The sequence below is a fragment of the Oryctolagus cuniculus genome, chromosome 6, assembly GCF_964237555.1.
Source record: "Oryctolagus cuniculus chromosome 6, mOryCun1.1, whole genome shotgun sequence".
Taxonomy (NCBI): Eukaryota; Metazoa; Chordata; class Mammalia; order Lagomorpha; family Leporidae; genus Oryctolagus; species Oryctolagus cuniculus.
This window is the reverse complement of record NC_091437.1, coordinates 117,163,970-117,177,117: the sequence shown is the minus strand read 5'-3', so window position 1 is coordinate 117,177,117 and position 13,148 is coordinate 117,163,970.

Genomic DNA, 13,148 nt, shown 5'->3' with positions numbered 1-13,148 from the left:
TTTCCCAGGTGAATTATCAGAGAGTTGGATCAGAAGTGGAGCAGCCGAGACTCGAACTGGTGCCCATATGAAATGCCAGAGCTGCAGGCAGCAGCTTTACCTGCTATGCCACAGTTCTAGCCCTTAGCCTAGCTATTAAGATATTAAGACACCTGAATCCCAAATCACAGTGTCTGGATTCAACACATAGTTCTAGCTCCTAACTCTAACTTCCTGCCAATGCCTCTCAAATAATTTTAAACTCTTAATAACTCAATGTGTCTGCTTTTTAATCTGGCTTTTTAGATTCATATCTTGAAAGTGCTAGTATTAATTCCACAAATTTAGCACAATTATACCTAATAGAAAAGTAAATAAGTACATAGATTTTTTTCAAGAAGTATTTTAACTAGCAGAAATGAATTAGTGTATCATTTTAGTTTTTCTGTGTCATCACAATATAATGGTCTGCCTCTATCCTCCCAGTGCAACCCGGTGAACTTTCTTTGCCTTAAATTCCTTCCTGGACTTTCTGGAAGACCATGCCCACTGAACTAGATGTTACTAAAGCAAAATCCAGTGAAAAGTGTTTCTGTACCTTTACCTCATTGTCTCAGAAATGATTATAGCTATTTTTTTTTAAAAAAGAATTATTTATTTGAAAGGCAGAGTTATAGAGAGAGACAGAGAGACAAAAAGAGGTCTTCCATCCAGTAGTTTACTCCCCAAATGACCAAAGCTGCCAGGGCTGAGCCAGACTGAAGCCTGGAGCCTGGAAATCCATTTGGGTCTCTCACGTGTTTGTCAGGGGCCCAAACACTTGGGCCACCTTCTGTCTTCTGCTGCTTTCTGAGGGCATTAGCGGGGAGCTTAACTGGAAGTTAAGTAGCGGGGAATCAAACCAGCACTCATCTGGGATGCTGGGTGTCACAGGCAGTGGTTTAATCTGCTGTACCACAATGCTAGTCCCTCAGATAGCTTTAAATATTTTCTTTTGTCTTGACCTTGGAATCCCATGTGTATTTGCAATAGCCACCTCTGCAGTGTTCCTAAATTTACCATGAAGCATATATGAGTCACAGTACTCTGTAAAGAGTAATATTTTCTTGCAAGTTAGTTTCTTGTCATGTGTGACAATATAAATTTAATTATCAGTGTAAGCACATGCCGTATCCCTAATAACTTTAGGGTAAGATGTATCTGCCAAATTAAATATGAAATAATTGCCTAGGAGGAGAGAGCAAAAGATTAACAAGTATAGGAAATAGAGAACTTTCCTCAGGTGAGAGCTGAAATAGAGTTGGTGAAATAGAGAAAATCTTGATGTTAGGAATTGTTTGGAAAATTCTAGCAAGCGCAGAAAGATGACAACTTATATTTCAGAATATGAGAAGAAGAGTGTTTTGTAAAAGGATTTGTTGTCAGAGAATGAGAAAGAGAAAAAGGTAAGGAAAATGCCGTTTGAAAACTGTATGGGAGCAGGCATCTAGCTTAGTGGTTAAGATGCCAGTGTTCCATCTTACAGTGCCTGGATTCAATTCCTGGCTCCAGCTCTGGCTCCTGACTTCAGGTTCCTGCCATTGTGGACCCTGGGGGCAGTGGTGGTGTGTCAAGTAATTGGGGTTTTGTTACTCACATGGGAGATTTAGATTGTGCTCTTGGTTCCAGCCTTTGGCACCAACTCAGCCCTGACCATAGCAGTTATTTGGGGATTGGGAACTTGCTCCTCCACTCCCTCTCTCCATCATTCTCTTTCTCAAGTAAATAAAAGCAATAATAATAAAATTTAAGCACACTGTATGTTCTGTAACTGTGTAACTAAGTTGCTGCTACACATGGGAATCCTCACTACAGTTCATTTTATAAGTGGGGGCCCAAAATTTAATGAGGCTTAGTGATTCGAGCATTTTAAAAAACTAGTATTATAAGGAGATAGATTGCACACATTTGAAAACATTTCTTGGAGTAACTTAAGGGAAATACTTCTTCAAGAATTAATGAAAGAGAAAAAAAATAAAAGAAGCAGTAGAAAAGTAACAGGATTGTACAAGGACACTTCAAAAAGTTCGTGGAAAAATGGAATTAAAAGATGTGTTTATTTTGTCTCCCCAATCCAAATTTTGAAATCCGTGGAGTTTTGTTCATAAGACATATTTTACATGGACTTTTTGAAGATTCAGTGTATGTGTCTAATAAAAGTTTATCAACTTCCTATTTCCCACATACCCTCAAATAATCATTACTGGAAAGGATCAGTTTTGGCAATCCAATCAATATATCCAAGGACAAACCATTGTTTGAGAAGTTCAAAATGGGAGCTGGCACAGTGGCACAGCGGATAAAACCACTGCCTGCAGTGCTGGCATCCCATATGGGTGGTGGTTCAAGTCCTGGCTACTCCACTTCTGATCCAGCTCTCTGCTATAGCCTGGGAAAGCAGTGGAGGATGGCCCAAGTCCTTGTCCCTGCTCCCTTGGGAGACCCAGAAGTGAGGAAGTTCCTGACTCCTGGCTTTGGATCAGTGCAGCTCTGGCAGTTGCGGCCATCTGGGGAGTGAACCGGTGACGGAGGACCTCTCTCTCACTCTCTCTACATCTGCCTCTCTGTAACTCTACCTTTCAAATAAATAAAATAAATCTTTTAAAAAAAGTTCAAAATGAATTTGGTCCATTTCTTTTGAATACTTTTCCTTATACGTTTCTCTTTTTTTTCATCTTCTCAAAGATATAAACAAATGTGGTTTACTAAACACCTTAAAATCATTTGGTGTGCGAAGTGGAACTAGAATAACATAAAGATTGGTATTGTTATCTTTTAGAATAAGTTTGAGAAAGTTTTTTGGAATGCACATAAGCTAAAATTGATGATTTTGAGTTAAAATGGTATTGTACATTCATATTGTAGCACAACCATCACCACCATCTATTTCTAGAACTTTATCATCATCCCAAACTGAAACCTTATAACCATTTACTAATAATTCTTCATTCTTTCCTTTCTCCATACCCTGGTAACTTCTATTCTACTTCCTCCATCTGCAGATTGGATTACTTTAGATTCCTGATACAAGTGACACCATACCACAGCCTTTTGTTTGGCTTATTTCACTTAGCATAATGTCTTCAAGGTTCACCCATGTTGTAGTATATGCCAGAATTGCATTCTTTTAAAATACTGAAAAATATTCTATTAGATGTTAATAACTCATTTATTTATCAATTGTTCTGTCCGTAGACAATTGGGCTGTTTTGACATTTTGACTACTGTGTATAATACTGCTATAAACATGGGTGTGCAATTTGGTTCCTTTGAAAAGGCCTTTTGCTCTGTTGAATTTCCACCTCTTCAGCTACGACATTTCACTGTATGTCCCTTTTGGATTTTCTGTCTGTATAATCAGGGTGCAAACATTTCCCTTTTGATCCATCTCTATCGTTTTTTCCTGACCCACCCTTCCCTGCTATCTCCCTGTCTCCAGTTCCTGGTATCCCTAGAACTGAAAAGCATGGAAAGGTGTAACACACATACCTAGGACATGGAACTTTGTTACCAGTAAAACTTGGATAACTAGTCTATTTCTTCATTATCTCACATGTCACATACGAGATGTGTTATTGTCCCAGACTTCTCATTAGCACCTCATTATTATGCTCCTCCATATATCGTGTTTGTTTTTAAGTTTCTCTGAAAAGCCCTGCTAACAAAATGTCACCATGTGAATTCCCAGGAACATCTATTGCCATAGCATTGGAAATGTGTCTGAGATCTCTCAGAAAATGAATAGTTCAGTAATTAGGGCCCTGTACTGTCAGGTAGAACAAATAAACTATAGTCAAGGAAAAATGACCAATGAATCCACATTAAATTTATTTTCTGCCTTAACTGCTGGTTTATCCCTAATTGCTAGCAGACAGGTAGGAGGATAAATTCCAGAGCTATTGTCTTGGCAGAATATAATTTGAATGCCCAATTAATTATTGGTCTGTCATGATGTTTAATTTAGATAAAGTGATCTTTAGTAAACTCTTGCTTTCCTGATACACAAACACTGCCTGTTCAAAAAAGATACACAGTTCAGTGTTTAGTCAGACCCTTCACCCCTACTTCTCCCTCCCCCGCCCCAACCCCTGAGAAAGCATAAAGTTGAAGATACATGTTAGGTCTCTGAATGGTTTCAATGATAAGGTTACCAGAGATCAGGACAGAGGAGATGAAGAGCAAACCAGACGCGTGGAATTTTCTTGCTGATCATCTGTTACTCTCCCCTCTTTTTACATGTCACATAGCCTGGGCTTGACAATACCAGATCCTACCCTGCTCGATTCTTCTAGAGACGGCAATGGTGAATTTAGAATGAGGGGCCATCCACAATTTCTGGACATCTGTATTTTCTGAGGGGTTGCCTTACCACTCTTCTGTTAATACAGTCAAAGGCCTGCATTAGATCAGAAGGAGCCATGCAGCACAGATGGCCTTTTTTGGGAGCTTATGGAGAGTCAAGATCAAATTTGCGCAGCACTTCCTCCTCTGCAGCCATGCAGGCTCTGTGGTAGGAGAGCATTTTAGCACTTGAGGAAGCAGCCAGTTGAGAAAGATTCTTGCCAGAGCATTATCAAGAGTAGACTGACAGGAGCTCTCCTAAGCAATCTTCACACTCCAGTCTGCCACCTTTGTCTCGTGAACAGGCGTTTATAATTGCAGTTTGGGAGTCACTTGGCAGAATTTTATCCCCCAAGAGATACAAATAATTGCAAAAGGCCCTAGGATTAAAACGAAATGCACCATATAGGAAGTAATCTGGTCTAACCCCACTGATTTCAGATAGGTCGACACCTATCACCTGGAAGACTGCTCATATATATTTACATTTTAAGCTGTCCTTGTCCTGCTCCCACTGGAAATTAGGTGGCCTACAGAATGAATTCTATCTTTGAAATTAAGAAAACAGAGTATTTCTTTATGCCATCCAAGATAGTTCAAGACAATTTATAAACCTGAATTTTAAGTCATTTCCTTTAATAGAAAAACCTGACTTTCCTAAAGGAATTGTGTGAATGATTCAAATTTCTTTTCAATTTCTTTGGCCACTTCTCTCAATTTAGAAATTATTTATTAGTATTTATCATAAGACTGCAATTAATACAAATAAAACTACTACTACCAGTACCACTAACACCCCCCATCACCACTACCACTGCTAGCAGCATACACTTACCAAATGCTTATTACACCAAGTTTTACGGTAAGCACTTCACATGCATTTTCTCATTGCAAGCCACACAAAACCCCAGGGAGCTCCTGGAGAGTAGCTAGTGTTAAAACCTGCCCAAGGTAACAGGCACTAAGTGTCCAAGCAGGATTTGCATGTAAGTGATTTGAAGCCAGTCTACACTCTCCTAACTGCTATGATTAACTGCTGATTTGTAGGTCATTATTTCCTACAATTTAAACATCCTACAACTATTACAGGAGTCTACAACAGTTTTCTTGAATCAAAGTTATCCAGGTTCTGGACATTTCAGTCTTGCTCTACCATCAACTTATTTCCTTCAGTTGAACTGGTGTTCCCCTTTTGTTTATCTATTTTTGAATTTTTGCTTCTGTAAGTTTTATTTGTTATCCAGGATGCTCCAAAGAAACCAATTATTTCTTATTTTACCATTTTCTGTTCCTAATGACTTTCATACCATGCACAGAATGTCCATTTAAAAATACAGATAGAGGGGGCCGGCGCCGTGGCTCACTAGGTTAATCCTCCGCCTGTGGCACCGGCATCCCATATGGGTGCCGGGTTCTAGTTCCAGTTGCTCCTCTTCCAGTCCAGCTCTCTGCTGAAGCCCAGGAGGGCAGTGGAGGATGGCCCAGGTGCTTGGGCCTCTGCACCTGCATGGGAGACCAGGAGGAAGCACCTGGCTCCTAGCTTCGGATTGGCCATTTGGGGAGTGAACCAACGGAAGGAAGACCTTTCTCTCTGTCTCTCTCTCACTGTCCACTCTGCCTGTCAAAAAAAAAAAAAAAGATTTATTTATTTATTTGAAACTCAGAGTTACACAGAGAGAGAAGGAGAGGCAGAGTTCACTCCCCTATTGGCCTGCAACGGCTGGAGCTATATCAATCTGAAGCCAGGAGCCAGGAGTTTCTTCCAGGTCTCCCATGTGGGTGCAGGGGCAAAGCACTCAGTCCATTCTTTACTGCTTTCCCAGGCCATAGCAGGGAGCTGGATTGGAAGTGGAGCAGCCAGGTCTCAAATCGGTGCCCATATGGGATGCGTGCATTGCAGGTAGTGGCTTAACCAGCTGTGCACAGTGCCAGCCCCAGTTGCATAATTCTTTTTTTTTTAACTTTTATTTAATAAATATAAATGTCCAAAGTACAACTTTTGGATTATAGTGGCTTTTCCCCCCATAACCTCCCTCCCACCCGCAACCATCCATCTCCTACTCCCTCTCCCACCCCATTCTCATCAAGATTCATTTTCAATTATCTTTATATACAGAAGATCAACTTAGTATATACTAAGTAAAGCTTTCAACAGTTTGCACCCACACAGAAACACAAAGTATAAAGTACTGTTTGAGTACTAGTTGTCGCTCCCCCTCTTCATGGAGGAACGACACTAAACCCTGCCTAGGCTTCATATCCGAGTCACGGCACCATTATGTCGCTCCCCGTCTTCGTGGAGGAACGACACAGGACCTTGCGCTGTTCTTTCGTCTGCTCGGCCCTCCCCGGGTTTGCTGCTGGTTCTTCCCGGGTTGGCTACTGTCCCTTCCACCTCCGTGGAAGGGCGGTTCCCCCTGCCACATTCCCCACTTCCGCGGGGGAGCGGCACACCGCTGGCCGGCTCTCTCGGGGGCTGCACAGGTGTTCCTTCGGATGTTCCCCTTAGATGTTCCTCGTGCATGCCGTCTCTCTCCTCCTTTATTTTCCCACTTCTTCCCGTTTCTTCCCTCCTAGGTTTCCTATCCGAGTCACGACACCATTTGCTGCTCCTCCGCACGCGGAGGAGCTGCACCGGACCGGACGCTTGTTGTTCCCTTTTTTACAAGTCCTTTCTATAGTAAAGTAAGAATAAGTAAACAGCAAACTCCCAAAGCAAGAATGAGTAGAGAGAAATGAGAAAGAACGAAGTAACGAACTTCCCCGCGAACTCTCCAACGCACTCTCCAACCAACCCACACCACCATGCCGTCTCTCTCCTCCTATATAGTCCTCTCCACCAATCTGTGCTCTGCTACCCACATGCCGAACGCGCCGCTCTCCTCCAATCAGGAGCGGCTCTTGCAGCTTGTCAAGTTGGTGAGAGGCAGCTGGGTAGAAGCTGTACGCTCCTCTCCCAGCGCCACATTGTGGGAGAGCAGATGCATAGAATAAGTCTTAATTCCAGTAACAGTATAGTCCGAGTTGCTCCCCACACTAGTTATACCATTTCTTATTTCAGGATATTGGAAGATGTATTTCCTCTCAATATAGACAAAATTCTAGAATTTTTATGCATTTCTAATAATATAACCGTGCATTTATTTTTTCATGAGCCCTTGCCCATCTTGGGACCACAAGCGTGTCTTTCACATAAGGAAATCAAATGTATCTATCTGATTTAGAATTCTCTTCAATATCCATATTTATTATTGATCAGTACTAGGATACATTTTTAAATCACTTTAGATATATATATATTTACAAAAATATGACAGTGTATCCTATAAATCTGTGTTTTATTGGGAGTACCTTGTCAAAACTTCATTTGATTTTAAGACCAAAGAGCAGAAATAATGAGAAGGCAGGAAAAGGAGCATCCAGACCATGAAGAAGGTTGAACCATGACAGTCAAAGCCAAAATCTGTAAATGGCACAATTACTTTCAGCTCTCTGTAAGAGGTGATAGTCTTGCAGATTTTTAAGAATTTGTCCTCTGTGAGTTTTCAGAAAGAATGACTGGTGTGTTTGTTTCCATCCTTAGATAATTAAATCAGTCACACTTAGGCTTGTTATCAAATTCGTGTGGATTTTAATACAGACGTTCCCCCCTAAGTATTTACAAAATGAAACATCATCTGGTACTCTAGCTATAGCAGTACATGTTAGAATTTGGCCTCCACCAACACTTACCAATCCATCTTTTTGAAAAAAATACTAATGTTAAAAAAAAACTCAAGAAGCTGAATACCAAGAAGTTCAGACAATATTATAACATTCACAATATGATATCATACTTTTTCTAGTTCTTGGATATTACATTAGCTACTCAAATTTTTTCCTTTGCTTTTAAAAATGTATATTTAATAAACTTCATTGAAATACAGTTGACATTTCAGCAACTGTATCCATTCTGAGTGTATAGCTTAGTGAGATTTGACAAACCCATATACTTGTTCAGCCACTACACCAGGTGTGGAAGCATCATTCAACATGTCTGTTCATGTATGTTTGCAGTTAGTGCCCTCTCTCCACTCTTGGACCCTGAAGATCATTGATCTGCTTTCTAGCATAGGAGACCAGATTTCTCTATATACAATTTTATATAAAGGAAACGAAACAGAATGTAAAATTTTTTTGGCTTTTTTATTCCACATGGAGTTGAGTTTAATTTAATTTTAAACCAGATGGAGGAAGGGGCACTTTAAAAATAAATGAGGGGTAGGTATTGGTGGCATAGTATGTGGGGAGCAGCCCGGACTGGACTGAGTTACTGGAATTAAGACTTATTCTATGCATCTGCTCTCCCACAATATGGCGATGGGAGAGAAGTAAACAGCTTCCGCACAGCTGCCTCCAGTTCAACCAATAAACTGTAGGACTTGCTCCTGATTGGAGAGCAGCGTACTCGGCGTGTGGGCAGCCGAGTTAGGATTGGCGGAGGAGGACTATAAAGGAGGAGAGAGACGGCATGCACCAGGAACATCTAAGGGGAACATCTGAGGGAACACCTGTGCAGCCCCCAGAGAGCCGGCCGGCGGTGTGCCGCTCCCCTGCGGAAGTGGGGAATGTGGCCAGGGGGAACTGCCCTTCCACGGAGGTGGAAGGGATAGTAGCCAACCCGGGAGGAACCAGCAGCAAACCCGGGGAGGGCCGAGCAGACAGAAAGAACAGCGCAGGGTCCTGTGTCGTTCCTCCACGAAGAGGGGGAGCGACAATAGTAGATAAAGCCACTGCCTGTGATGCTGGCATCTTAAGTGGGCAACCAGTTAGAGTCTCGGCTGCTCCACTTCCAATCCAGCCCTCTGCTAATGGCCTGTGAAAAGCAGTGGAAAACAGCCCAAGTCTTGGGCCCCTGCACCCATGTGAGAGACTTGGAAGAAGTACCCGGCTCCTGACTTTGGTCTGGCCTAGCCCTGGCTGTTGCAGCCATTTGGAGAGGGAATCAGTGAATGGAAGAATTCTCACTCTCTCTCTCTTCTCAACTGCCTTTCATATAAATAAAATTTTAAAAAACTAGAAATAAATCAGTGAACAATTTGCAAGAAAACATGAGATACATAGATAGATAGAAGATAGATAGATAGATAAATAGATAGATAGATTTCTCCCATCTGCTTGTTCACTTCCCAAAATGCCTGAATGACTGGGATTGGGCCAGGCTGAAGTTGGGAGCTGAGAGCTCAATGAAGATCTAGCATGTGGGTGGTAGAAATCCAACCACCTGAGCCACCACTGCTGCCTCCAAGGGTCTACGTTAGCAGATAGCTAGAATCAAGATCCATATTGAGTATTGAACCCAGGCATTCTGTTATGTGATGTGAGCACATCAACAGGTAGTTTAACCACTAGGTCAAATACCCATCCCCAGTATAGTTGTATCTTTGTTTTCATTCTTATTGAGTATGTCAATAGCCAATTTCTTTGGGTGGTTGAGTAGTATGATTCATTGATATGACACCATTGATATACCCATCCATCTCTTGGTGGACGTGTTTTTTTTTAATATTCTTTTTATGTTGTTTATTTTATTTTTTAAACTTTTATTTAATAAATATAAATTTTGAAAGTACAACTTTTGGATTATAGCAGCTTTTCTCTCCATAACCACCCTCCCACTCACAAACCATCACATCCCCTATTCCCTCTCCCATCCCATTCTTCACTAAGATTCATTTTTAATTATCTTTATATACAGAAGATCAACTTAGTATATACTAACTAAAGATTTCAACAGTTTGCACCCACACAAAGTATAAAGTACTGTTTGAATACTAGTTTTACCATTAATTTGCATAGTACAACACATTAAGGACAGAGATTCTACATGGGGAGTAAGTGCACAGTAACTCCTATTGTTGATTTAACAATTGACAATCTTATCTATGATGTCAGCAATCACCTGAGGCTCTTGTCATGAGCTGCCAACACTATGGAAGCCTCTTGAGTTCACAAACTCCAACCTTATTTAGACAAGGCCATAATCAAAGTGGAAGTTACCTCCTCTCTTCAGAGAAATGTACCTCCTTCTTTGATGGTTCTTTCTACTGGGATCTCATTCACAGAGATCTTTCATTTAGATGATTTTTTTTTTTTTCCACAGTGTCTTGGCTTTCCATGCCTGAGAAACTCTCATGGGCTTTTTAGCCAGATCAGAATTCCTTAAGGGCTGACTCTGAGGCCAGAGTGCTGTTTAGGGCATCTGTCATTCTACAAGTCTGCTGTTCATCCTGCTTCCAATGTTGAATCATTCTCTCCTTTTTAATTCTATCAGTTATTATTAGCAGATACTGGTCTTGTTTATGTGATCCCTTTGACACTTAATACTATCTTTTCAATCAATTATGAACTTAAACTGATCACTTTAACTAGTAAGATGGCATCGGTACATGCCAACTTAATGGGATTTGGAATCCCCCTGGCATGTTTCTAGCTCTACCATTAGGGGTAAGGGTGGACATGTTTTGACTACCATAAATGAAGTAGCTACAAGCATCCTGATATACCTTATAATTACATTACTTTAGACTCCTTAGATTCTGTGCTAAAGAAGACAACCTGAAACTCTTTGTGTGGACATATATTTTCACTTATCTTGGATGAACACTGAGGGGTGAAATATTGAATTGTGGGGCCAGCACTATGGGGTAGCAGGTTAAGCCTTTGCCTGGAGAGGGTGCTGGTTTGAATCCTGGTTGCTCCACTTCTGATCCAGATCTCTGCTTATGGCGTGGGAAAGCAATGGAAGATGGCCCAAGTGCTTGGACTTCTGTACCCACGTAGGAGACCTGGAAAAAGCTCCTGGCTCCTGGCACCTGGCTTCAGATCATCCCAGCTCTGACTGTTATGGCCATCTGGGGAGTGAACTAGCAGATGGAAGACCTCACCCTCTTTCTCTTCCTCTCTGTCTGTAACCTTGCTTCTCAAATAAATAATCTCTTTAAAAAATAATTAGTTGTGTATAAATATAAGTTTAATTTTGGAAGACATAGTCAAATTGTTTCCCAAACTTAATTTTACATTTTCATTTAGTAATGTGTGTGAATTTCAGTTGCTCTATATTCTCTATAAATTTTGTTTCAGCAATTTAAAAATTTTTAATTCTCCCAATGGGTAACTGTTGGTAATTCAGTTTCAATTTGCAGTTCTCTGATGACTAATAATTGCTTCTACTTATTGGCAATTCATATGTCATTTTTTGGTGAAACATCTGTTAAAATATTTTCCTCATTTAACATTTTGTTTTCTCATTTTTGAGTTGTAAGAGTGCTTTATTTCCAAAAATACTTGGACATTCTACAGATTTTACATTTTCATAAGAATAAGTAGATTATTTCATTTATGCAAAATAAATGCTCTTGGGATTTTGTTAGGGTTAAATTCAATCTGTATATGTATCTGGAGAGAACTGAAAAAAATTTGTTTTTGACAGGCAGAGTTAGACAGTGAGAGAGAGAGAGAGAGACAGACAGAGAGAGAAAGGTCTTCTTTCCATTGGTTCACCCTCAAATGGTTCACCAGCTGCTACGGCTGGTGCGCTGCTGCCGGCATGCCGTGCTGATCCAAAACCAGGAGCCAGGTGCTTCTTCCAGGTCTCCCGTGTGGATACAGGGCCCAAGCACTTGGGCCATCCTCCACTACATTCCTGGGCCACAGCTGAGAGCTGGACTGGAAGATAACCAACCGGGACAGAATCTAGTGCCCCAACTGGGACTAGAACCTGGGGTGCTGGTGCTGCAGGTGGATGATTAGCCTAGTGAGCTGCGACGCTGGCCTTGAAATATTTTTTTAAGAATTATTTTATTTATTTGAAAGACAAAGTTACAGAGAGAGGTAGGGCCAGAGAGACAGAAGTCTTCCATTCCACTCGTTCACTCCCCAAATGACTGCAATGGCTAGAGCTGAGCTGATCCGAAGCCAGGAGCCTGGAGCTTCTTCCAGGTCTCACACGCAGGTGCAGGGGCTCAAGGAGTTGGGCCACCTTCTACTTTCCCAGGCCATAGCAGAGAGCTGGATCAGAAGAGGAGCAGCTGGGACTAGAACAGATGCTCACATGGATGCCAGCGTTGCAGGCTGGGGCTTTAACCCACTGCACCACAGTGCCAGCCCCAGATTTGAAATCTTATCATTGTATGATTAGTTATATCCATGAACACACTTTTTCTATTTCAGTACATTTTATTTCATTTTTCTCCAAAATTCTTTAGTTTTCAATGTATTATGCATGCACATATTTAACCCTAAATATTATACATTTTACACTATTGCAAATTACATTTATAGAAATGTTGATGTCTGGTCTTTCGTTGTTAATATGCAGACACACAATTGATTTCTGTCTATTGAACATGTATTCCACAAACATATTAAATCACTAAACAGTCCTAGGGAGGTTTTAGGAATTCGTTAGATTTTTTTCCACCTATAAACCTTTTATTTAAGGTATACAAGCTTCATGTATTTCATATATACAAATTTAGGAACATAGTAATTCTTCCCAGCCTACTCCCTTCTGCCCTCATTCTCACCCTTCTTCCTCTTGCCTCTCCTATTCCCATTCTTATATTTTTTTTTACTAAGATCCATTTCAATTAACTTTGTACACATAAGATTAACCTTACACTAAGTAAAATGTTCAACAAATAATATGAAAACAAACAAACAAAAAAAAAAAACATTGTTCTTCAACAGTCGAGACAAAAGCTGTTCAAAGTCATGGCATCTCAAAGTGTCAATTTCACTTTTATAGG